This window comes from Podarcis raffonei, chromosome 14 (assembly GCF_027172205.1).
Source record: "Podarcis raffonei isolate rPodRaf1 chromosome 14, rPodRaf1.pri, whole genome shotgun sequence".
NCBI classification, from domain to species: domain Eukaryota; kingdom Metazoa; phylum Chordata; class Lepidosauria; order Squamata; family Lacertidae; genus Podarcis; species Podarcis raffonei.
The window spans coordinates 35,239,412-35,263,100 of record NC_070615.1 but is presented as its reverse complement, the minus strand read 5'-3'; the positions used below and the strand labels follow the sequence as shown (position 1 = coordinate 35,263,100).

General features: G+C 45.4%; 1 protein-coding gene across 2 annotated transcripts in view; it reads right to left on the bottom strand.

Annotated features, from left to right (window-relative positions):
* The window catches only part of SBK1 (SH3 domain binding kinase 1), a 79,401-nt gene that overhangs the window by 42,227 nt on the left and 13,485 nt on the right, over positions 1–23,689 (bottom strand). The window contains exon 1 of one of the 2 annotated variants that reach the window (XM_053365323.1): positions 4–625. The exons of the other annotated variant lie outside the window; for it this stretch is intronic. The gene's annotated coding sequence lies outside the window, so the exon portion shown is untranslated. Of the gene's footprint in view, positions 1–3; positions 626–23,689 lie in introns of those variants that run through there. 2 annotated transcript variants of the gene reach the window in all.

The following is a 23,689-nucleotide window of genomic DNA, read 5'->3' as shown; positions in this document are numbered from 1 at the left end:
CACCTGCCTGGGCGCGGGCTCTTGCCCTCATGTCCTCGCAGACGCGGCGGCTGTGTCGCGGGCTGCCGCTCGCTCGCTCCTCCCTCCGGATCGCGCCGGGCCCTGGGAGAGCGGCGTGCTCAAGGCAGGCGCCCGAGGGGGCTCGCCGCCCGCCGCGGCCGCCTTACTGCTGCGCCGCAGCCCCTTGCTGCTGCTGCTGCTGCTGCTGGCCACCGGCGGCGGCGGCGGCTGCTGCTGCTCGGGCGAGACGGGAGCGGCTCTGCAGCACGGGCGGCGAGCACCGGCGGAGACGGCGGCGGCGGCTGCAGCAGCGACAGCCCGCTGCCTTCAGCTGCAGCCCCATGGTCGCCAGCGCCGCTTGCAGCCCGCGGAGCAGGCAGGCATCGTGGCGAGGAAGAAGCAGCGCTTTCCACCCAGCCCAGCCGCGCGCTCCTTCCCCGCCTGGATGGATGGATGGACGCGAGCCCGCCCTGTGGCTGCTCCCTTTTGTTCTGCGCCTCTCTGTAATGAATGTCTGCGTGTGGATCTTCTCCTCGCCTGCCTGGAGAGCGGGCAGGGTCTCCCCGGCGCTTCCGCGCTTCGCTCTGTGTGTGCAGCCTGCCTGCCTGCTTGCTCTGCCTGCTTTGGCGAAGCCGCTTCGGCTCCGCCGGGTCCTAAAGCGCCTCGGGTTCCGCCGCTCTTCCTTTCACCCATTTCTGTCTTGTTTTCTAGGTCAAGCCCGAGCTGCTGCGACCGCTTTGAGCGGCTGCCAAAAGGTTCAAAGGAAGAAGCGTCGGGCTTTAAGGATCAGGGTTAATCTGGTTGCTTTGATATATATATATATGACTGGATGCTGTTGTTGGTTAAGTCCTTCTTTCTCTCCGCTTCTAGGGGGCGGGTGTTCCTGAAGCCACGCAAGGGATTTCTTCTACACGTTTGCGTCTCACTTGTGAATGCGGCGGACGCGGGGGGGGGGGATGAAGAAAAAAGCCTCTTAAAAATACCGGACATGCTGCTTTGACATTTGGGGAACTGAAGTGGATTGTGGGTGCAGGAAATTGGGGTGCGGGTGAAATGGGTCGTGACACTTCTCGTAGAGGATCTTCTGGAATTTGTGGAGTGGGGGGAGGTTTCAGACATATCAGCACAGACGCAATCTGCCCTCTGCTGGATTTGGGAAAATATGCCTCGGAAAGGGTCGCCCGAAGTTACTAGTCCGCATGGCTAAAGAGAAAACCTAGGGACCAACCCAGGTGGACTTTCTTTATATCTGAATTCCAGCAGCTGTTAAAGGCCAGTCAATGCCAGCAACATCCCCCTTCACTTTGACAATCCTACTTCGTGATTGACCTGTGTGTGTTTGTGTTGAATTGATATTTATTTTTCTTGGCTGCAATTGGCGGGGGGGGGGGGGCAGACCTTGGTTCTGTTGATATGGAAAATATTATCCTTAAGTGTTGCCGCATCAAATCTCTTGCCTCTTCCATATACGGTGGTACCTCGGGTTAAGTACTTAATTCGTTCCGGAGGTCCGTGCTTAACCTGAAACTGTTCTTAACCTGAAGCACCGCTTTAGCTAATGGGGGCTTCCTGCTGCCGCGCCGCCGGAGCACAATTTCTGTTCTCATCCTGAAGCAAAGTTCTTAACCTGAAGCACTATTTCTGGGTTAGCGGAGTATGTAACCTGAAGCGTATGTAACCTGAGGTACCACTGTACTCTCTTTCTCCCCCCCCTTCTTTTGTACACTTGTTAAATGATGCATCTAGTCATTCCCGCCTTCTGATTCTTCTCTTTTTGGACCACAGACGCCCCTGTGCTTGAAAACAGGACCTGAGCCCAAAAGCAGCCTCCCCAGTTGTGATTCCCAGCAACTTGGCATTCAGAGGCACTGTTGCTCCCACGGTGGAGGTAGAAGTAGCCATGGACAACCTTTCCCTGCATGAATTTGGATAATCCTCTTTTAAAGCCAGCCAACAGTAGTGCTATATCTGCAGGGCTTAGCTGTCATGGCCAATAGCCTCTGATGCTAACATCACCTGAAAGGTGAGCTCCCGGAAAACTCGTTCAAGGATATTGCCGATCTGGAGAAGGTGAAGAAAAGGGCAACCCAGATGACCAGGGGGCTGGAGCGACTCCCCTACGAACACAGGTTACAATATTTAAATCCAAATGTTGGAAGAGTCAGAACAGACAAAATGAAGGACTTCTTCATATAGTAAATTGAAGGAATTTGCTACCCTAAGGCCACACATGAACCAGCCTGCACCCAGCGTTCATCATCTGTATATAATTTTATTAAGTTTTCCCTTTAAAATACTCATTTTACATCCTTAAGATATCAATGACTTCCCTCCTTCTCTTTCTATGGTTCATTTTTACATATCATAAATCCCTGCATATTTTACAAAAACTATACCATTCAGTATTCCATTATTGCACCCATCAAAACTTGTTTACACTGTTGAATTTATCTTAACGCTGCCAGTGTTTTCAGCTGTACACAATTATTTCCCATATATTCAATAAACGTTTCCCAATCTTCTTTAAACATATGTTCTTTTTGTTCTTATTCTGTATGTTAAGTCTGTGAGTTGTGCATAGGCACAACCAGCATTCATCATCTGAGGTCCTTCTCCTTGCGCCATCTCCAAGAGAGGTGTGAAAGTTGGTGACATAAGAACGGGCCTTCTCAGTGGTGGCTCCCCATTTATGGAATGGTCTCTCCAGGGAGGCACTCCTGGCACCATCACTGCCTACTTCTAGGTGACAGGCAGGCTCTCGGCCCTTAAGCTTGGAGAGATTTACCATATTTTTCGCTCTATAGCACGCACTTTTCCCCCTCCAAAAATGAAGGGAAAATGTGTGTGCGTCCTATGGAGCGAATGCAGGCTTTCACTGAAGCCTGGAGAGCGAGAGGGGTAGGTGCGCACCAACCCCTCTCGCTCTCCAGGCTTCAGGCAGCTATCCGCAAGCCTTCTGAGAGTGGCAGGAGTTCCCGCCGGACTCCAAAGGCTTGTGGATAGCAGCCTGAAGCCCGGGAAGCGCAGCGCCAACTCCCACTGTGCTTCCCGGGCTTCAGGCAGCTATCTGCAAGCCTTCGGGCTCCAAAGGCTTGCAGAAAGCAGCCTCTTCTGGGGGCTGGGGTCAGGGGAAGCTCGGGCTTCCCCTGCCCCAGCCCCGCAGCTGGGGGGGGAATAATTTTCCCCCTTTATTCCCCCCCCCAAAAAAAACTAGGTGCGCCCTATGGTCCGGTGTGCCCTATGGAGTGAAAAATACGGTAGATATTGCGCCCTCCTTCAGTGGGTGGGGTTTGTTATGCTGCTTTTTAAGTATGGCAGTTTTTTAAGCTTCTATTTTAGTTGTATACTATATACAACTTTTATTTTATATGTTTATATGTTTATTTTATATGTTGAGTCACTTTGAGTTCACTTTTTGTAAAATATAAAAAAGTCTCTAATAAGTGCAATAAATAAAAAAAGATGTGATTATGGTGTTTGGAGGAAGGATGGTGGCTCAGTGGGTAGAGCACTCAACTTTGCATGCAGAGGCTCCCCAGTTCAATCCCTGGTCAGAGAGATCCCTGCCTGAAATCCCAGACAGCTGCTGCCGGTCAGTGTAGGCAATACTGAGTTAGATGGACCAATTGTCAGACTCAATATAAGGCAGCTTCCTAAATTCCACCAATCTGAACAATTTTAAAAAGGCATTATGCAGATTCCTGGAGGATCAGGCCATCCATGGCTACAAGGCTCTATCCTGACTTTTGGCACCTGAATTTTTTAAGGACCCATGCTATTACTTGCATTGTGAATCATTTTAATTTATTTTAATCTTGTGTTATATATATATCGATGCAACCAGCCCTGGGACCTTATGGTAAAGGGCGGGTAATACATCTAGATGATGACGATTAACCACAAGCTGTCTCTAGGATGAGAAGCAGGATAGCTCTGAACATCAGTCTGGGGCTCATGAGCAGGAGAGAGCTACTCCAGACTGGAACATTGCAATGTGCTGTACATGGGGCTGTGCTTGAAGACAACTCAGAAACTTCAGCTGGTCCAAAATACAGTAGCCAGATTACTGGCTGGGGTTTCGTTTTGATCTCACATAAACCTGCACTGGTAGCCGATGCATTTCTGGGCCCAGTTCAAGGTGCTCACATTAGTGTTCCAAAGCCCTAACCAAAGCTCAGTCGGTAGACTTAAACTCAGAGTCGTGGGAATCGAAAGTTCTTGCATTGCAGGGAGTTGGGCTAGAGGACGGCAGTGGTCACTTCTAATTCTAGAATTCTATGAGTCTATGGGCAACCTAGGTACCCCAATACCTGAAAAATTGCCCTCCTTGCATGCTAAGATTGGCAGAGGCGGTGGCTCTGGGTAGTTTGCCCACCATCAGAAGCTCAAGTTCAAGGGTGTTTGGCCTGGGAGAGGGCATCCTCTGTGGCAGACCCTAAGCTGTGGAACTCCACAATCTGGCATCTTCATTATACAAATTTCAGGAAATGCTGAATACACACCTCTTTCCCCTGAGTTTTGACATCTGTGATGTATAATTTTAGGACACACCTTATTGTAAGTTGTTTTCAACTGTGTTTAACATTGTGTTTTAATTGTTGTAAAAACCGGCCCTGCGACCTTAAGGGTGAAGGGCCAGTAAACAACAAGATTAGATGATAGATAGATAGATATAGATAGATAGATAGATAGATAGATAGATAGATAGATAGATGATAGATAGATAGATGATAGATATAGATAGATGATGATTGATAGATAGATAGATAGATAGATGATAGATGATAGATAGATAGATGATTGATAGATAGATAGATAGATAGATATAGATAGATGATAGAATGAACTCATGTTTTGCTTGTGGGCTTCTGCCTATAGGCATCTAATTGGTCAGAATGCTGGAAAAGAGAGTGCTTTGGACTCAGCAGGGATCTTCTTATGTTCAACTGAGGGGTAGGGAACAAATTTTCTCAAGAGATTACAAGTAAATAAATGCAGAATGCAATCCAGCTCCATTTAAAATCAATTGGAGTATTAACTCCTGACTTCATGGTAAGGTGGCTTAAATCTAGATTAAAAACCTGTTAAAAGACCATTTAAAAACTATCTGCTCATCATCCACCCCCACAAAATTCTTTCCGGAATAGAAAAACCTTGCATCACTTGACAAAGGCATACACTGTCTTACACACACACAAACACACACACACTCTCCGCCACCCCCCTCCTCTTTTGTGGGTTTCTTTAGCTCTCTTTCAAGCAGCTGGAATGCAGCCAAAAGGCTCTTAAAGAGACAGGAGCTCTCAAACACTGGGCTGGGCTTTTGGGGGTGCACAGTGAACGTATGTATGTTTGTAGCACTCCAAAAGTCAAAAATCTGTTCTCTTTTAGCAGTGATACAGGGAAGCTTCAGGCTTGTGGGATGATCTGCTTTGTTTTTTGCGAGAATCCTGAGCTCCACCAATTAAACAGAGGCTGGGTTAGGGAACACAGTCAAGAGCAAATGATGGCTCAGAGACAGAGCAAGTTACCTACCAAAACTGTCTTCTGCCCTCCACCCTACCATTGGAATGCAGCCCCCAGAAGGTTCACCAAGTCAGAATCTGGCCCTGGGGTTCAATAGGTTTCCCCCAAGTCTGCCCCAAGCCAGGGTTTACTTAAGTTTTATTTAAACCATGGTTTAAAGTGACACGTGAACTCAAGCTGCAGGCTGTCCTTTGATTCCTTTCTCTACAGTGAGATGACAACCTCCTTAGTCAAGGAGTGTCTGTCTGCATATATGCTATCGTACAGCGGTTCTCAACCTGTGGGTCCCCAGATGTTGTTGGACTACAACTCCCATCATCCTGAGCTCTGGCCTTGCTAGCTAGGGGTGATCGGAGTTGTAGTTCAACAACATCTGGGGACCCACAGGTTGAGAAAGGCTGGAACTTTAAAACATGTTACTTCCCCCACAAAAAAAATCATGGGAACTGTAATTTACCCTTCGCAGAGCTACGGTTTCTGACACCCTTAACAAACTACAGTCCCCAGGATTCCTTGGGGGAAGAAATCACATGCTAGAAATGTATTGTGTTTTTGCAGCCTGCAGAGGTGGAAGAAGAATCTCCCTTTCAGGTAGTTCCTGGTAATTGTGGACGGCTTATAATTTCCCAAACAAGAGAGATGCTTGGCAACCACCCAGTGCTGTCTCCTGCTTTACTTAAGAATCCATTTAACCATCTCCTTTCTAAACATCTATTCTCACAATTGTACACCCCAGCTTCCTGTATTTATTAATTTGAAAGGAGAGGAGAGAATGACATAAGTGTGGCACTTTACAAAGATCAGGTACGAAAGCTCCCTGTCCTAAAGGGGGGACCGTCTAAAATGGACCTTAACAAAGAATTGCAAACCGTATCTGTGGTGCTTTTTAAAATTAAGTGTGTGTGTGTGTGTGTGTGTGTGTGTGTGTGTGTGTAGAGGAGGATTTCCATCTGGACCACAGGGCATGGGGAACTTTAACTCCTTTTTCCCCCCACCACAGATCCACCACAAATCACCTGCTTTAAGCTGCCTTTAGCAAGTGGAAGATGGTAGTGAATTTGGAACTTTTCAAGGGGCTGGTAGCTTCTGTGGGGGAATTTACCCTTACAAACCACAATGGCTGTGTTTATTTTTTATTTTTTTATAAAAAAAATAATCATAGCAGGCAGGAGGGCGACAAAAATTGACCTCCCCATCAAAACCTTCTGGTTTCTTTAAAAATAAAATAAAAATAAAAACAACAACAACAACAACCACAGTTGTGTTTGTAATGATGTCATTAGCACCAGTGTGGTGCAGTGGTTGAGTGTCAGATGAGGACCTGGGAGACCAGGGCTCAAATCCCACACTCAGACACAAAGCTCATTTGGGTGACCATGGGCCAGTCTCTCAGCCTAATCTACCTACTTGCCTACCTACCTCAGAGGGTTATTGTGAAGATAAAAATGGGTAGGGGAGGAAAGAACCAAACACACCATCTTGAGCTCCTTCTAATAAAGAAATGAAAAAAATAAATGTCTAGTTTGACCCTTAGAATTCTTTATTTTATGTAACAAAATTTATCTACCACTTGATTGTAAGGAAACAGATCTAAGTGGTTTACTAAAAAATATAAACTAAAACATTAAAGCCCTAAACCGCCTCGGCCCAGTATACCTGAAGGAGCGTCTCCACCCCCATCGTTCTGCCCAGACACTGAGGTCCAGCTCTGAGGGCCTTCTGGCAGTTCCCTCACTGCGAGAAATGAAGCTACAGGGAACCAGGCAGAGGGCCTTCTCAGTAGTGGCGCCCGCCCTGCAGAACACCCTCCCATCAGATGTCCAGGAAATAAACAACTATCTGACTTTTAGAAGACATCTGAAGGCATTATTGATAGAAACCAATTAAAAATAGTATTCAAAAACATTCAAAAGGCGATTAGAACCAACAGTAGCTAAAAAGAATTTAAAACTCATGTCCACATCCTACGTAGCTGGATAGGCTTGCCTGAACCAAAATGTTTTAAGCAGGAAAAAGAATACAGTGAAGAAGGTCTGATGTCAACAGAGCTGCCTGATGTCAACGGAGGTGCCACACTAACATATTGCTTCTTTCTGTGTTCATGTGTTCATATGATTTTAATAAACTCATTTCAGCAATATTGAACATGGTACCCTGTCATATTACCCACCAAGAAACATGTACCTTGCCTAAAGGTAAGCAGCATTCATCATGCCCTGACTAATTTGAGCCACCCTCCCACCCTAGCTCAGTGTTGTCTGCACTGACTGCCAGTGTCTCTCTGGGGGTTTCCCCAAGCCTGCCTGGAAATACCAAGGATTCAACATGGGGCCTTCTGCATGCAAGGCACGTGCTCTACTACCAACCTGACCTTCGCTTAGGACTGGAAAAATTGGAAACTGAAATTGACAGATTCGCTCATCTCTAATCACAGGGAAGTCTCATGGAAACCATGGATGCCACTGATTTCATGGAGACTTTGTAGCTAGATCAAATTCAGTCTCTGGCATTGAATTTGAATTTGTTCCCAGAATTCTCCTTGGCAAATATTGATGTTGAATTTTCTCCAGGTAGTCTCTGAATACAACTTTTGCCAAAAGTCTTGAATCTCTGTTTCGCATCCAGTGATATCTGATCTCACTCTTTCTAAAACTTGACATTTCATTTCAATGTTTTCCATCGGCAGCATTTAATCCCTGGCCCGTTTTGTTTTTGCCAGCTGATACCTTATGATATTTACGATGCTTTCCCAAATCAAAGAACGGAAAGATTCTGGGAAGAGTGAATCGGCTTGGGATTCTGAAGCTAAAATTCCACAAAGTACAGATTCAACTATTGAATTCAGAATATGAAGGGCAAAGTCATTTGGCAAATTGCAAATGCTTGTGAATACCCACTCCAGCTCTTAGGCTCCCTCCAGATGTCCTTTTCATTGTGCACTCGTGATGATTTGCGTTCGTGTTGGTATCAGCGTGGTCACATGTGCTTTCAGTTTCGTTTGTGTCTGCAAAGGTTTTGCAGTAGTAATACTGCTTTATTCCTAGTCAGTGCAGATACTGTAACTTCCTGCTGAAATCCCAGAGCATTTTATACCACAGAGATTCTGGTATCTTTTTGCCCTGCTTTTGCTGAGCTATAACACGCCATCCTCAGGACAGCACTAACGTGGTAAGCGAGGAGGAAGCATCTCAAAACAAGCTCAAGCAGGAGACGTCCACTACTAATGCTTTATTATTCTGTCAAGGGCCCTTAGACAAGCAATCCTTGGGCAGTTCAGATGTTCCTGCCTCACTACCAGGGAGGGGTGTCAGGGAGAGAGGGACAGAAGGAGTCAGTTAACAGCCATCCCCATTCAAAGAGTATTGTGGTTGGCTTGGTCATGAGGTTTGCACATGTTATGGGAATGCAAGATAGGGAATGCTCAGGACTTACTCAAATAACAGGACTGGTGCAGAGAGCCAGATGGAGGAGAAGAAGCAAACTGCCTTACACCCAGCCAATCTATGTGTCCATCTCTCTTATTGCCTGCTCTGCCGCCAACATTTCTCTGATGAAAATAAGGATAGCCTATTCCATAACGATAACAACAACAATTTGATTATTTATACCCTGCCCATCTGACTGAGTTGCCCCAGCCACTCTGGGCGGCTTCTAACATATGTAAAAACATAATAAAACATTAAACATTTTTTTTTAAAAAAACTTCCCTATACAGGGCTGCCTTCAGATGTCTCCTAAAGGTTGTATAGTTACTTATCTCCTTGGCTTGGGGGGTCACATAACTCCATACCCTCCAACATTTCTCCAATGAAAATAGGGACGTCCTAAGGAAAAGTGGGACATTCCGGGATCAAATCAGAAACGGGCATGGCTTCTGAAAATCTGAGATTGTCCCTGGAAAACAGGGACACTTGGAGGGTCTGTTGTCAGAGGCTTTTCCTGGTTTTTATTTTTTAAAACTGGAGATGCCGGGAATTGAACCAGAGACCTTTAGTTTGCAAAGCAGCTGCCCTGCCACTGAACTACGTCCCTTCCCAGAGCACTTCAAAGCACAAGGTACAAGATAAGCCTTGTTATTATATAATCATTCTCTTCTCCAAGCTGCCTATGATTCAAACCATTCCAACTCCCTGTCTCCCCTTCCCTTCCCATCTCTCTATTTAAAGCTCTCCTCTTGTCTCTTTTTAGGTCAGGTAGGATGAGTAACGGTAAGGAAGGCTGCTGGAGGTAAAGATGGTTTCATGATTCAAGCACATGCACCTGGCATGCTCATTTCATCGAAGCATATGCCTGGTACCCAAGTCAGAACAGCTGCACCTTGGGCTCACAATGGTCTTTCACAGGAACAGAAGAGGCTGTCTTTCAGAGTCAAGCCATCTAGCTCAGACGTGGGGAACCTTTGGCCTGCCAGATGTGGCTGAACTACAACTCCCATCAGCCCGGCAAATAGCCAGGGATAATGGGAACTGTAGCTCAGCAACACCTGGAGGACCAAAGGTTCCCCACACCTGGCCAACAGCAATATTGTCTGCCTTGAGCAGCTGCTTTCCACACTTTCCGGCAGGGGTATCTTCCAGCGTGACCTGGAGATATCAGGGAATGAACCTGGGATTTTTTGCCTGCCAGAAAAGAGGTTCTGTGTCTGTCAAAAAATAACCTTCCACCCCTCATGGTTGTGAGTTAAGGGCAGAAGCAAATGGAGACATAGAAAGCTGTCTTATACAGAGTCAGACCATTGGTCCATCTAGCTCAGTGTCATCTATACTGACCAGCAGTAGCTCTCCGGGGGTTTTGAGTTTCCCCAGCTCTTTCCCCTCCTAGAGCTACAATTTACAGAGTGGTTTAATAGTCAACCTCTCATTCCCAGGTAACTCTGGGAATTGTAACTCGGTGAGGGGAATAGAGGGGTCTTCTGACAACTCTCAGTACTCTTAACAAACTACAGCTCCCAGGATTTTTTGGGGGAAGCCATGACCGTTAAAAGTGGCAAAGGAATGAGGATGAATTGTAAGTTCACATATTTTGCAGTTTCCAAAACTATACAAGAACCAAAAGACAGCCATCCTTTGAAATCCGCACACCTCCAAATTTGGCAATGCACTTCTCCAGCGATGTAATGTGTACCAAAATGAATATGCTAGGGTAAATTGCGTGTGCAAACACATATATTCCTGAAAAGGATGTACGAAGATGTGATACTGACGTTCAGGACGGTATTACATTACAGTGTAGAGGCTAGCATGGTGCATAGCTGTCAACGTTTCCCTTTTTTAAAGGGAAATTCCCTTATTCCAAATAGGATTCCTCGCAAGAAAAGGGAAAAGTTGACAGCTATGGCTGGTGTAGTGGTTAGTGTCAGACCAGGACCGGGGAGAGTAGGGTTCAAATTCCCATTCAGCCATGAAGCTCACTGGGTGGCGCTGGATCAGTCACTGCCACTCAGGCTAACCTACCTCACGGGATTGTTGTGGAGATTAAATAGGGAGGGGGAGAACCACGTGTGCAACTTTGAGTTCCTTGGAGGAAAAGGTGGGATATATATGCAATGGGTGGGTAGATGGGCAGGCATTTGGAAACTAGCCAATTGTAGAAAATCATAGAACTGTAGAGATGGAAGAGCCCATGAGAGGGTCATCTAGTCCAGGTATAGGCAAACCTGGCCCTCCAGATGTTTTGGGACTACAATTCCCATCACCCCTGACCACTGGCCCTGTTAGCTAGGGATGATGGGAGTTGTAGTCCCAAAACATCTGGAGGGCTGAGTTTGCCTATGTCCAACCCCCTGCAATGCAGGAGCCTTTTTGCCCAATCTGGGGCTCAAACCCACAACATTAATTGCTCTGCCTGCTTTTGCCTCTGGCCCCCAAGAGGTTGCCCAGAAGGGAATGTGGTTAGGCTGAAAAAGATTCCCCGTTCCTATTAAATATGAATTGAAGCAAATTTGGGTCCTGGTTGGCTAGCCAAAGTAGCAGGGTGGAACGAGTGGAATTCCCTCTTCCCCACAGCAGCTTCCCAAAGCTAATTTGCTTCTTCTCCAGTGGGCTCCTTTTACACTCGTTCTTTTTCTTTTCTTTACAACATTGGGAGGTCTGATCATGAATCTCCCACAGCCTGTGAAGCTTGGGTCTCTGTGTAGATTCTGAAGGGGTGAATGCCAATAAGAGCATTCTGTCACCAAAAACAGTCTCCTTCAACCATCGCTCTGCTAGGAAACTTAGATCTCTCTCTCTCTCTCTCTCTCTCTCTCTCTCTCCCTCCTTTCCTAAATCAGCCTCACAATAATGCATATCTGACAGCATGTACCTTCCACGTGCAACAACACGTCTCACTGCTTGTTTCATGGCTTTGGATTATTTTTAGCACTAATAATAGCCACATTCAGAAATTTATGTTACTCAGAACTGCTAAGGGGGTTCACAGCTTTGGAACATGGAAAATATTTATAGAGCATGTTTTCCTGGCACATGGAAGGTGGGTTTGGTGTGTGTGTTTTGAGAAAAGGGAAAAACTTGTGGAATCGAGTAACTCGGTCCAGAGAGCACATGTGATACATTTGAAGTGTTCATAACAGAGGTGCAGAACCATTTTTCAGCCTGAAAACTGCATTCCCTTCTGGGCAGCCTTCTCAGGGCCACATTCCAGTTTGGGGTGGGGCCCAAGGCAAAAGTGGGAAGAGCAAGGCATGTAAACATTGCCTTAGTTCAGGACAGCCCTGGTCTAAAATGCCATGTTTAACAGCAGAATCCTAGACATGCCTACCCAGAAGCCCAGTGGAAATGGAGCTTCTACACCATACACTTAAAGCTTCCTTCGGTCACCATACATTTAAAGCATGCTCCTGCCACTTTAACAGTCAGGGCTTCCTCCAAAGCATTGTGGGGACTGTAACACATTAAGGGTGCTGACCTCACAGACCTACGCTTCCCAGAAATCTTATCAAGCCACAGTTCCCAGGAATTCCCCATGGCTGTTAAAGTGGTATAAGAGTTCTTGAAATGTATGCTATGGCCACTGTCTTGTGCTGGATGGTGTTAAGATTCCAGAATCCTTAAACCAAGGAAGAATGTGTCAACAAGCTCTTCCTCACTGGGGAGCTGTCCATGGTACCAAACTTATTTTAAAAAATATATCAAGGACCCATTTTCTTTTGCCGACATAGAAGATCAAACCTATCCATTCTGAAGGAAATCAGCCCTGAGTGCTCACTGGAAGGACAGATCCTGAAGCTGAGGCTCCAATACTTTGGCCACCTCATGAGAAGAGAAGACTCCCTGGAAAAGACCCTGATGCTGGTAAAGACTGAGGGCACAAGGAGAAGGGGACGACAGAGGATGAGATGGTTGGACAGTGTTCTTGCGGCTACGAACATGAGTTTGACCAAACTGCAGGAGGCAGTAGAAGACAGGAGTGCCTGGCATTCTCTGGTTCATGGGGGTCACAAAGAGTCGGACACGACTTAACAAATAAACAACAAAAGGAAACATGGATCTTTCTCTTTCTCTTTCTCTTTCTCTTTCTCTTTCTTTTTCTCTTCCTCTTCCTCTTCCTCTTCCTCTTTCTCTTTCTCTTTCTCTTTCTCTTTCTCTTTCTCTTTCTGATGGGAAGCCTCCTGATGTTGTTGGACTCACTCTTGGTTGGCTCATCATTCTACAGAAAGACACGCACAGCGGTTTGGTTTTGTGTTGGTGCTTCCTGGTGTGGACTACCGGTGACTCCTTGTTACTACTTACAACAATGCGAGCCTGGGACATGCATAATTCACTCCAAACACACATTACCTGATATTATAATCAGCACCAGCATCCATGATTTGGACAGCTTATGATGAGAAATGCACACCCCTTCCCTCCCCACCAGCACCTCAGAAACTCAGAGCCACCAGTCATTCTTATACCCTGCCAGGTTTACTTTCAGGGTATGTGAGAATATATCGCTCTTAATGGGCACCTTTCTCCAATCTAAAATTGTTGCCGCATATTTGTATGGCCTTAACACTGGCTTAGATCTCATGGAGGAATGCCTGACTTATACTGCTTCAAACAGCAGAAAGGATGCTCAGATAGCTGAACACTCAAAGAATTCCTGTCCCTAGAAAGCTAGCATGCCAGGGAGATTTTATGCACGCTTTGCATTCGTATGTATATTTTTGTATGGATTACAAGGCTGGGGACTCACCTGGTGTCTTCATTATGTATTTTTTGGTGCCAGGCAAAAACATTCCTTTCCTCCCGGGCCATATCTCAGTCAACAATCTATGGCCTTTAAAACTGTGTCTTGGGGCACGTGTGTTATTAGTTAGTTTGTTATTACAGTGGTACCTAGGGTTAAGTACTTAATTCGTTCTGGAGGTCCGTACTTAACCTGAAGCACCACTTTAGCTAATGGGGCCTCCTGCTGCTGCTGCGCCACTACCACGCGATTTCTGTTCTCATCCTGAAGCAAAGTTCTTAACCCAAGGTAATATTTCTGGGTTAGCGGAGTCTGTAACCTGAAGCATATGTAACCTGAGGTACCACTGTATGTTATGTATTTTTGTGTTTTTATACTGTAAATCGCCCCGTAGTCCTTGGACGAAGGATAGTATATAAATTTAATAAATACAAAAAATAAAAATAAAAATGCCTTATATCCCTGCCTGATCACTGAGATCTTGGGGAGAGTCTCTCTTAGTGTTCCCCCATAGTTCAGATGCATGACTCACATCCCCCAGAAGCTGTGCATTTGCTGTTTCTCTGGGAGTCCCTCCCAGTTGAGATGAGACAGGGCCCCTCCCTGCTAAACTTGAGGTTCATGGCAAAGACCTTTCCATTTCAGCAGGCATTTTTAGGAAGTTTTCTGTTTCTGTGATTAATTTTAATTGCTCTTATCCATTGTATGCTTTTTCATTTTTATGCACCCCGCTCAGAAACTTCGGTAATTGAGCAGTATATAAATAGCTTAAATAAAACAGTCTCAACATCTATCACCCAAGGAATCTTCTTTGGGAGAAACACCCTCACAAAGGATGGTCCCTGTTGCAGAATCTGAGGCTGAAGTGCCCTCTAGTGACTATTTTGCCTTATTGTAGGAAAGCAATAAATAATAAAGGAAAGCTTGGAGCCTTCTGTCCAAACATCACAGAGGACATGGGCCACATCCACTACAACATTTAAAGTGCTTGTGTACTGCCATAGCCTCTCCCAAATCCTGGGAACTGCAGTGCTAAGAGTTGTTAGGAAACCCTTTTTTGGTTCACAGAGCTACAATTTCAAAAGATCCTTGAGAAGAAGAGGGATTGATGGTTAAATCACTCTGGGAAATGCACACTATAATCTCAGGGCAAACTGCATCACAGCTGAAAATATGCATTTTCCAAATCCATTTGGTCTGCTGAAGCACTCTGTGGTTCCACACCTCTCCAATTTTTTTCACCGTTTCCGCATATCGTTGTACAAGAACAGCATGCTCTACCTGTTTGTATTTCAGTCACGTTGTTGCTCATTTTTTAAAGATACAACCCACCCAATGACTCTTCATAAGCAGCCCAAGAGCATGGGCTGTGCTCGCTTCCCTTAGCCCTTTCCCATGTATCTTGGGGTCATTATTAGATTGCTACTACACTCCAACTTAATTTATTATTTCTTTTATTTATTTATTAGATTTCTATACCGCCCTTCATGGTAAGATCTCAGGGCGGATTGCAGAATAAAAGAAAAACTTCATTTCCTCATCTAGCTAACAATCAGCATCACAAGCAAACATTAAAGTAATTGCCCTTAGAACAACCAGTAATGTTACAAACGAATAAAGGAAAATGCAGTCTGTGTTCCTCGGTCTCAGGCACTGCTACTCAGAGGTAAGCTCCACTAAGTGCAAAGGGACATCTCTGCCTTTCCTGTGGCAGGCAGATGCTTGGGCAGAGGCCTTGGTCTGAATCCCTGGGGAGCTGCTGCCAGCCAGTGTAGACAATACTGAGCTAGATGGACCACTCAGAATAGTGAAGGGTTGTAAGTCGGTGGCAGGGCATCTGCTTTGCATGCAGCGGTTTCCAAGTTTAATCTCCTGGTAGCGCTAAGAGTGGGCGCGGGTGGCACTGTGGGTTAAACCACAGAGCCTAGAACTTGCTGATCAGAAGGTTGGCGGTTCGAATCCCTGCGACGGGGTGAGCTCCTGTTGCTCGGTCCCTGCTCCTGCCAACCTAGCAGTTTGAAAGCACGTCAAAGTGCAAGTAGATAAATAGGTACCGCTCCGGCGGGAAGGTAAACGGTGTTTCCGTGCACTGCTCTGGTTCGCCAGAAGCAGCTTAGTCATGCTGGCCACATGACCGGAAGCTGTACATCGGCTCCCTTGGCCAATAAAGCGAGATGAGCGCCGCAACCCCAGAGTCGGCCACGACTGGACCTAATGGTCAGGGGTCCCTTTACCTTTTTAGGGCTAAGAGAGGCTTCACTTGAAACCCCGGGGTGCTGCTGCCAGTCAGCGTGGACAATACTGAGCGAGATGGGCCCGTGGTCTGACTCTGCAGGTTCCTAGGGTTCCTACATAAGGTAACCAGGTCAACCTCTGGAATCTCTAGTTGAAAAGACCCAAGGGGTGCCAAGTGGGCATGGAAGCTGCATTACACCAGGAAAGACTCTTTGTCCATCTGGCTCCATAATGCCTATGCCAATTGGCAGCAGTTCTCTGGCAGAGGTCCTTGCTTCCATCACCTATGTGTGTGTCATTTCAGCCACGGCTTGATAAGGAGGCAAACGGAGACAAGCAGATTTGGGGATAGCTTTGAGAGTAGCAGCCTGGCCGAGGTCCCATCAGTGTGTCCCAAAATGGAAACGGTTCAATGTGCCCCCCATGTGTGTCTCTCCACCCCCCTCCAACCTGACTTCTGCAGGAAGGGAGGTATTAGCACTCCCTAACTATTTCTGGACTCTGAAGTGATACTTGCCGTCCCCAGCTTCCTCCCGCACCCTGCTTGCTAATGTGTTTCAGAGCTAATAAGCAAAGCGGGAGCCAAGGAAACAGCTGCCGCCGCCGCCGCTGTGTGCCTTGCGAGGGTGGCAGGAGAAGAGCACATTCCCCGCTGGGGTCAGATCGCAGCCAGCACACACCCCCCCCTTTGCCCAGCCCACTGTGTCCGCTCTGGCTAGTCCTTCTAGACCAGCTGGCATTTTCTAAGTGGGATGGCTAGCTGAACATCGGAAGCCACCTTATACTGAGTCAGATGATCGGTCTGCTAGTTCAGTATTGGCTGCACTAATGGCAGTGGCTGTCAAGGCTTTCAGGCAGGGAGCAGGGAATATCATAAGAACGTAAGAAAAGCCTGCTGGATCAGGCCAATGGTCCAGCATCCTGTTCTCACAGTAGCAAACCAGATTCCTGTGGGAAACTCTCAGTGGCGCAGCATGGGGGGGCACAAGGGGTGGTTGCCCTGGGCAGAAGATGGTTAGGGACGCAAAATTTCAACACCCGGCTCTGCCTCAATACAGCCGCATGCTTCTGTAGCTGGGCTCCGTTGAAAACGGCTCACCATGTGAACCAGGAAGCAGCTTCTCCAGACAATGGAACAGCTCTTCTTTTCTTATGTCTGTGATTGTGATCTCCTAGGTGATGCGGACGCCATTAGGCAGTAGCATGTACATGTGTACAGTGGTACCTCGGGTTACAGACGCTTCAGGTTACAGATTCCGCTAACCCAGAAATAGTACCTCAGGTTAAGAACTTTGCTTCAGGATCAGAACAGAAATCGCACAGCGGCTGCATGGCAGAAGTGGGAGGCCCCATTAGCTAAAGCGGTACCTCAGGTTAAGAACAGTTTCAGGTTAAGAACAGACCCCCCAGGACGAATTAAGTTCTTAACCTGAGGTACCACTGTACTCTGTCCGTTTCCCTCTCTCTCATGACCCTCCCCATGGCCTTGGGCACTGGCAACCCACGCTACGCCACAGGAAACTCTCAAAGAGGAGTCGAGCACAAGAGCCCTCTTGTGGTTTTCAGCAACTGGTTTTAAGAAGTATTACTGTCTCTGACCGTGGAGGCAGAGCATAGCCATCAAGGCTAGTAGCCACTGGTAGCCTTATCCTCCATGAATTAGTCCAATCCTCTTTTAGAAACCATCCAAATAGGTGGCCATCAATGCCTCTCTGGTTGCAAAGCTCCACAGTTTAACTCTGCATGACAAAGTCATTTGTTTTGTCCGTACTGAATCTTTCAACATTCAGTTTCACTGGGTGGCCACAAGTTCTAGTTTGTAAGAAAAAAAATTCTCTTTCGACTTTCTCTACACTGTGAATAATCTCATAAATGTCTTGTCATATCCACTCTTATTTAGTTTTTCTCTAAAGTAGAAAGCCCCAAATGCTGCAACTTTTCCTCATAGTGGAGGCTCTTTGCGGTTGATGGACAGGGAAGGGTTAAAATGATAGAGTTGGTTCTGTTCCACAAATGAGGCCAGGTAATTAATTTGGAGTTTGTTAGGGAGGGGCATGACAGCTGCTTATTCATCTTGAGAGTTTGGGGTGGGTGGGTTGGTTGGATGGAAGGAAGGAAGGAAGACATGAAAAGCAGGCACAACTGGGCAGGATAGAGTTGCCACATCCATCCCATCCCTCAGATTTCCACTTGGAGTACTTAATAGAAGGAATTTTGTCTGGTGGGTTGGCATGCTAGGAGGAGTTCTGAAAGGTCAGTTGGCTACCAAGTCTGAGTTTTCTGGCTGCGTTTGTTTTGTCCTGCGAGTATAGGGTTTCTCCACCACCGCTCCTTGTAAGAGCGAACTCAGTGGGTGAGTGCCAACGGAAGTGGAGTCAAAGCAGGGGCATGAAAAAACAAGAGAGAGGTCTCAGCAGGCTCAGGGGAACCTAGAAGTTTGCAGAAGAACAAAAAACCCACTTCTTTTAAGAAGCCTAAGAGGGAATGGTACTCCCCTCCAAAAAAAACCCCCCAAAGCAGTCAGATGACAATTGAGCATGCTCAGTAGCAATGGAATATTGAGTGTGAATTGGAAAAGAAAAATAGAAAACCAGGGGGTCAGGCGGGGGATAGAGATGGGCAGTTTCAGTTTCTTTCAATTTCTCCAAACTTAAATTCAGTTCTCCACATTTCCACATCAGTTTACAGAAAACCATCAAAATTCATGAAAATAGTGTGAATTTTTCCCGTCCTGTGGAACGCCCTCCCATCAGATGTCAAAGCGATAAATAACTACCTGACATTCAGAAGACATCTTAAGGCAGCCCTGTTCAGGGAAGTTTTTAATCTGTGATATTTTACTGTATTTTTGGTTTCTATGGAAGCCGCCCAGAGTGGCTGGGGAAACCCAGCCAGATGGGCGGGGTACAAATAATAAATTATTATTATTATAAATGCATATTTGGCCTGGCGTGCATGTTCTTGCAAAACAGTTTCTCCTAAAATAATGCATTTTTGTACGTTCTTTTCACCAGTGCATGCATTTTTTAATGTATGCCTTAGTTTGCTACATGCATTTCTTGGTACACATTTTTTCACTACCTTGCTTTTCCACAGCATGTGCAAACCTCATGATAAAACCAACCACAATATTCTCCAAGCCACAACAAACTCATCTGGGCTCCTTAAGAAAGGGTTAGCCCTGCTCCTCCATTATGAATGGGGGGGGGGGAATAGATTCAGTTCACATTTAAAGGAGAACAGACCTAATTTGCACTTTCCAAACTGATATGCAAACCAAAAGTCATCTACCCTTTGACATCCTCACTTCTCCAAAGTTTTCAATGCAGTTCTCTAGCCAAAGTAACTGTGTACAGAAATGCATAGACTGGGGTAAAGTGCCCATAAAATGCAGATATTTGTGAAAATAAAGCACAAGTTATTTGCAAAAAAATGCACATATGAGGCAAAATTGTACATATGAATGTGTACACAGTGGTACCTTGGTTCTCAAACACCTTGGTACTCTTACAACTTGGAACCCAAACACTGCAAATCCGGAAGTAAGTGTTCCGGTTTGCAAACTTTTTTCAGAAGCCGAACGTGCTCCGTTTTGAGAGTTACACTTCCGATTTGAATGCAACACTTCTGTTTTATGTGTTACGCTGAGGTTTGTCTGTTTTGCTATTTATTTTGCGTTTTTGCTTTTGCGGCTTTTTTGTTTTGTTTTTGTGACTGTGTGGAACCCATTTCAGCTACTGATTGATTGATTGTGTGACTGCAGTACATTGTTGATTGCTTTCATTTTATGGATCAATAGTCTCGTTAGATAGTAAAATTCATGTTAAATTGCTGTTTTAGGGGTTGTTTTTAAAAGTCTGAAGTACATTAATCCATTTCGCGTTACTTTCTATGGGAAAGCGTGCCTTGATTTTAGAACGCTTTGTTTTGGAACGGACTTCCGGAACCGAGTAAGTCTGAGAACCAAGGTACCACTGTATATCTGGAGAAAAGCACATTAAAACGTTGGTGCGTGGCCTGTTTCTAATGAAAAAAAGTTTGCAAACAGATGTGGAAATGTGAAGAGCTGAGTTTAAGATTGAGAAAATGAGAAAGTAGAATGGGCAGCATTTCACCCTTGCACATTGCACCCATGTGTTGGCTGTTTGCAGTTTAGTAGCGCAGAGAGCTTGCTGGGGAGACCATGCATTAAAAAATAAAGGACTCAAAAATAACTTAAACTAGGTTTTAATAAGAAAAACAAAAACTCCTTTTACACTAAGTACATTAACAACCAAACCAGACCCAACCACCAACCCATCCCCCAGGGTAATGGGAGAGCTAGGTGCTGCTCCTTATATACTACACCCAAATGCTGACACACCTTAATCAAATACAACTCAGCAGCACCTGCTACGTTTCACAGCTGTAAAGCTGGGTCTCGTTATCTTACTCTGGCCCTTGCTCTGGCCCCTTAAAGACATACACATCGGGTGCAACAATGATGAACCTTTACATTTAAATAAACCATTCAACATTTCCCCTGCGGTTCATCATTGTGGAACAAAAACATAAAGCATACTTTGTACATGTCTTTCAAAACAGAATGTCCACGTTGTGATGCATCTTTTAACAAAAGCTTAACTGTTTCAAATTTTACGCTTGGTGAATAACACAAATCATAATCTTCACCTGTAATTTGTTGAGAACCCTAGCAACTATCTAGCCTTGTACCTTACAACTTCATTTTTGTCATTCATTTTAACTCTATAAACCCATTTTGAATCAATAAGTCTCATATCTGGGGTTTGTGGTACAAGAGACCAAGTGTTATGCTCTTTTAAAGAAGCTATCTCAGAGTTCATAGCTTTATACCAATTTGCAGCTTGTTGCTTAGGTAATTTCTGAACATCATTGTAGCTTTTTGGCTCAAAAACTGCCTTATTGGCATACACAGTATTAAAATGTTCATCTGCAAAACGTTGTGGCTTCTGTCTCTTTTTATCTGAACGTCTCAGTCCGGAAGGAGAGTCAGACTCCTCAGACTTAATGGGACTAAGTGAACCACTAGTTTCAGGTTGTAAACCATTGTCAGATTGAAGAGATGCCTGTAGGCTAAGCTCACGATCAGAAAACTCAAGAGAATCTAACCTCCCCTTGGGTGCCTGTGACTTTAAATCATCAAACAAATCAGATTCAACAGACTTTTTGTCTTTTTCCATTAATTCAGAAGCACCATTTCCTGCTGCTGCTTCTTCTTCCTCTTCTTCCTCAGTATTATCTATACCATCAGTATCTTGGAAGACAGCAACTCCATTCCAATTTACAGTTTGTATCATGCTTCTGGTAATATGAAATTTGCCAGTTGCTGGTACGTAAATTCTGTATGCCCCCTGCTGGTAGCCCATTAATTTTCCCTGGACACTACGTTCACCCAATTTCTGCTTAGCGGGATAATGCATAATTACATCTGAACCCCAAATGCGTAGGTATTTCAGATTAGGGCGTTTTTTAAACAGCTTCTCATAGGGGGTGACATCTAAACCAGAATGATAACTGCGATTTCTGACATAACAAAACGCATTAAGCGCTTCAGCCCAAAAGTCTTTGGGCAGATTAGCATCGTGCAGATACGTTTTAACCCCTGCCTGTAGGTCACGCTGCACAACTTCAACAAGCCCATTTTGCCAGGGACTTCGGGGGCAAGATAACTCATGAGTAGTCCCCTGCGCTTCCAGGAATTTCTCAAAATCCTCAGAAACAAATTCCCCGCCCCGGTCAGAAAACAGGTTCTTAATTGGTTTGTTAAAGTGCGTTTTTACCCAGTTGCAAAAAACTTTGTACTTCTCAAATGCTTGGGACTTCTCAGCTATGGCATAAGTCCAACAATATCTACTATACTGGTCTATCAGAGTAAGCCAGTACTTAGAACCTCCTAATGATGGTGGGAGTGGCCCAACTAAATCACAATGTACACGCTCAAATGGCTCAGTTACTTTCCTATCTGAGCATCTACCCTTGCGTGCAACCTTAATCTTATTCTTGCAACAGGATAGACATTGCATAAAGAATTTACATGGTTTTAAGTTGAGGCCATTAACAATATTCTTTGTCTTAATTACATCAGCAAAATTCAGGTGTCCCAGAATTCTGTGTGCCTCATGGACACACCCGGAATGAGGCCTTACATTCCTCAACCCCTGGCTTGACTGTGCTGCTCTGCAGTTTATAGGCAATTGTGAGTAGGTGCGAAAATACAGTCTATATAAACCATCAGATTCCCGGGCATATAATAGACGTTTGTTCCCATCGAAAAACTCACACATTGACTTTAAGAAACGCACAGTTATGCCTTGACGAGCAAAGCACCTTACTGACAATAAATTGTCCACTGACGGGCAGTAAATGCAGTTCGCTATTGTGATGTTTAAAGAGTCAAGTTTAACAGTACCCCTGCCAAGCGACTGCAAGACTTGTGAATTGGCTAAATGTACATTACCAATTTCCTCTTCGAAAGAAATAAACAAGCTTCGATCGTTGCAAATATGCTGAGATGCTCCTGAGTCCACAACAAAAGACTTCCACTTGGCACGTTTAAGTCTTTTACGATCTGTTGTCCTAGCATGGAAAACTCGCGGCTCGTTTCTGTCTCTACTATACAATGTCGGCTGCTGGGCTGACGACCGTGACTGACGAACAGAAACAGGCTTGGGAGTACTTTGCTTTCTTTTGGATCTGCAGTCCTTTGCAAAATGTCCTTGCTTATTGCAGAACCAACAACGCTTTGCTGCTTTAAATGCAGTTGTATCACCACAGGTTTGCATATGGCGTTCCTCATTACTTCTGGAAATAGGAGTGCTTATGGCACAAGCCTCCCTTCTGTCCAACTCGCCCATTAATCTTGCCGTTGCCCCTTCCACAGTTAATTGTGCTGGTGGAACAGCAGATATCTGGCTAGCTATGCCATCAAAGTCCTCGTTAAGGGAACAAAGAATGATAAAAACATACTGAATATCAGGTATGTCCATGTCCCTTCGAATTAATTCGCAGCGTATTGCCTCCAGACGTCTCAAGTGTGCTGCCAAATCACCACCAGGCTGCAACTTCGTCTGGTACAACTGCTTGAAAAACGTCAATGCAGATGCTGACTCTTTTCTAACATGCACTGCTGCAAGACTGTCCCACATTTCTTTGGCAGTTTTCTTATTTCTTATATAGACTACTTGCTGGTCGCTGACTGCCAAATTAATTATCGCCCTGGCTTTTGCATCTCCTTTCGACCAAGCATTAGTCACAGGGTCAGGAGGGTCATCAGTTACATAGGTCCATACTTCTCTAGAGGTCAAAAGCGCCTCCACCCGAAAAGACCATAAACTATAGTTCTCATCTGTTAGCTGTGGGAAGACCAGAGCCTTCTCAGCTTCAGGAACCCGGTCAACCATTCTGGAACTCTTCCAGACCCACAGAACTACGCTAACAGGAGAAGGAGTTTTCAAACCTTTCTCAGAGTCCAAAAATATGCAGTCATCCACTCAGCAGCTGGGCCCATAACCAAAGATGTTGGCTGTTTGCAGTTTAGTAGCGCAGAGAGCTTGCTGGGGAGACCATGCATTAAAAAATAAAGGACTCAAAAATAACTTAAACTAGGTTTTAATAAGAAAAACAAAAACTCCTTTTACACTAAGTACATTAACAACCAAACCAGACCCAACCACCAACCCATCCCCCAGGGTAATGGGAGAGCTAGGTGCTGCTCCTTATATACTACACCCAAATGCTG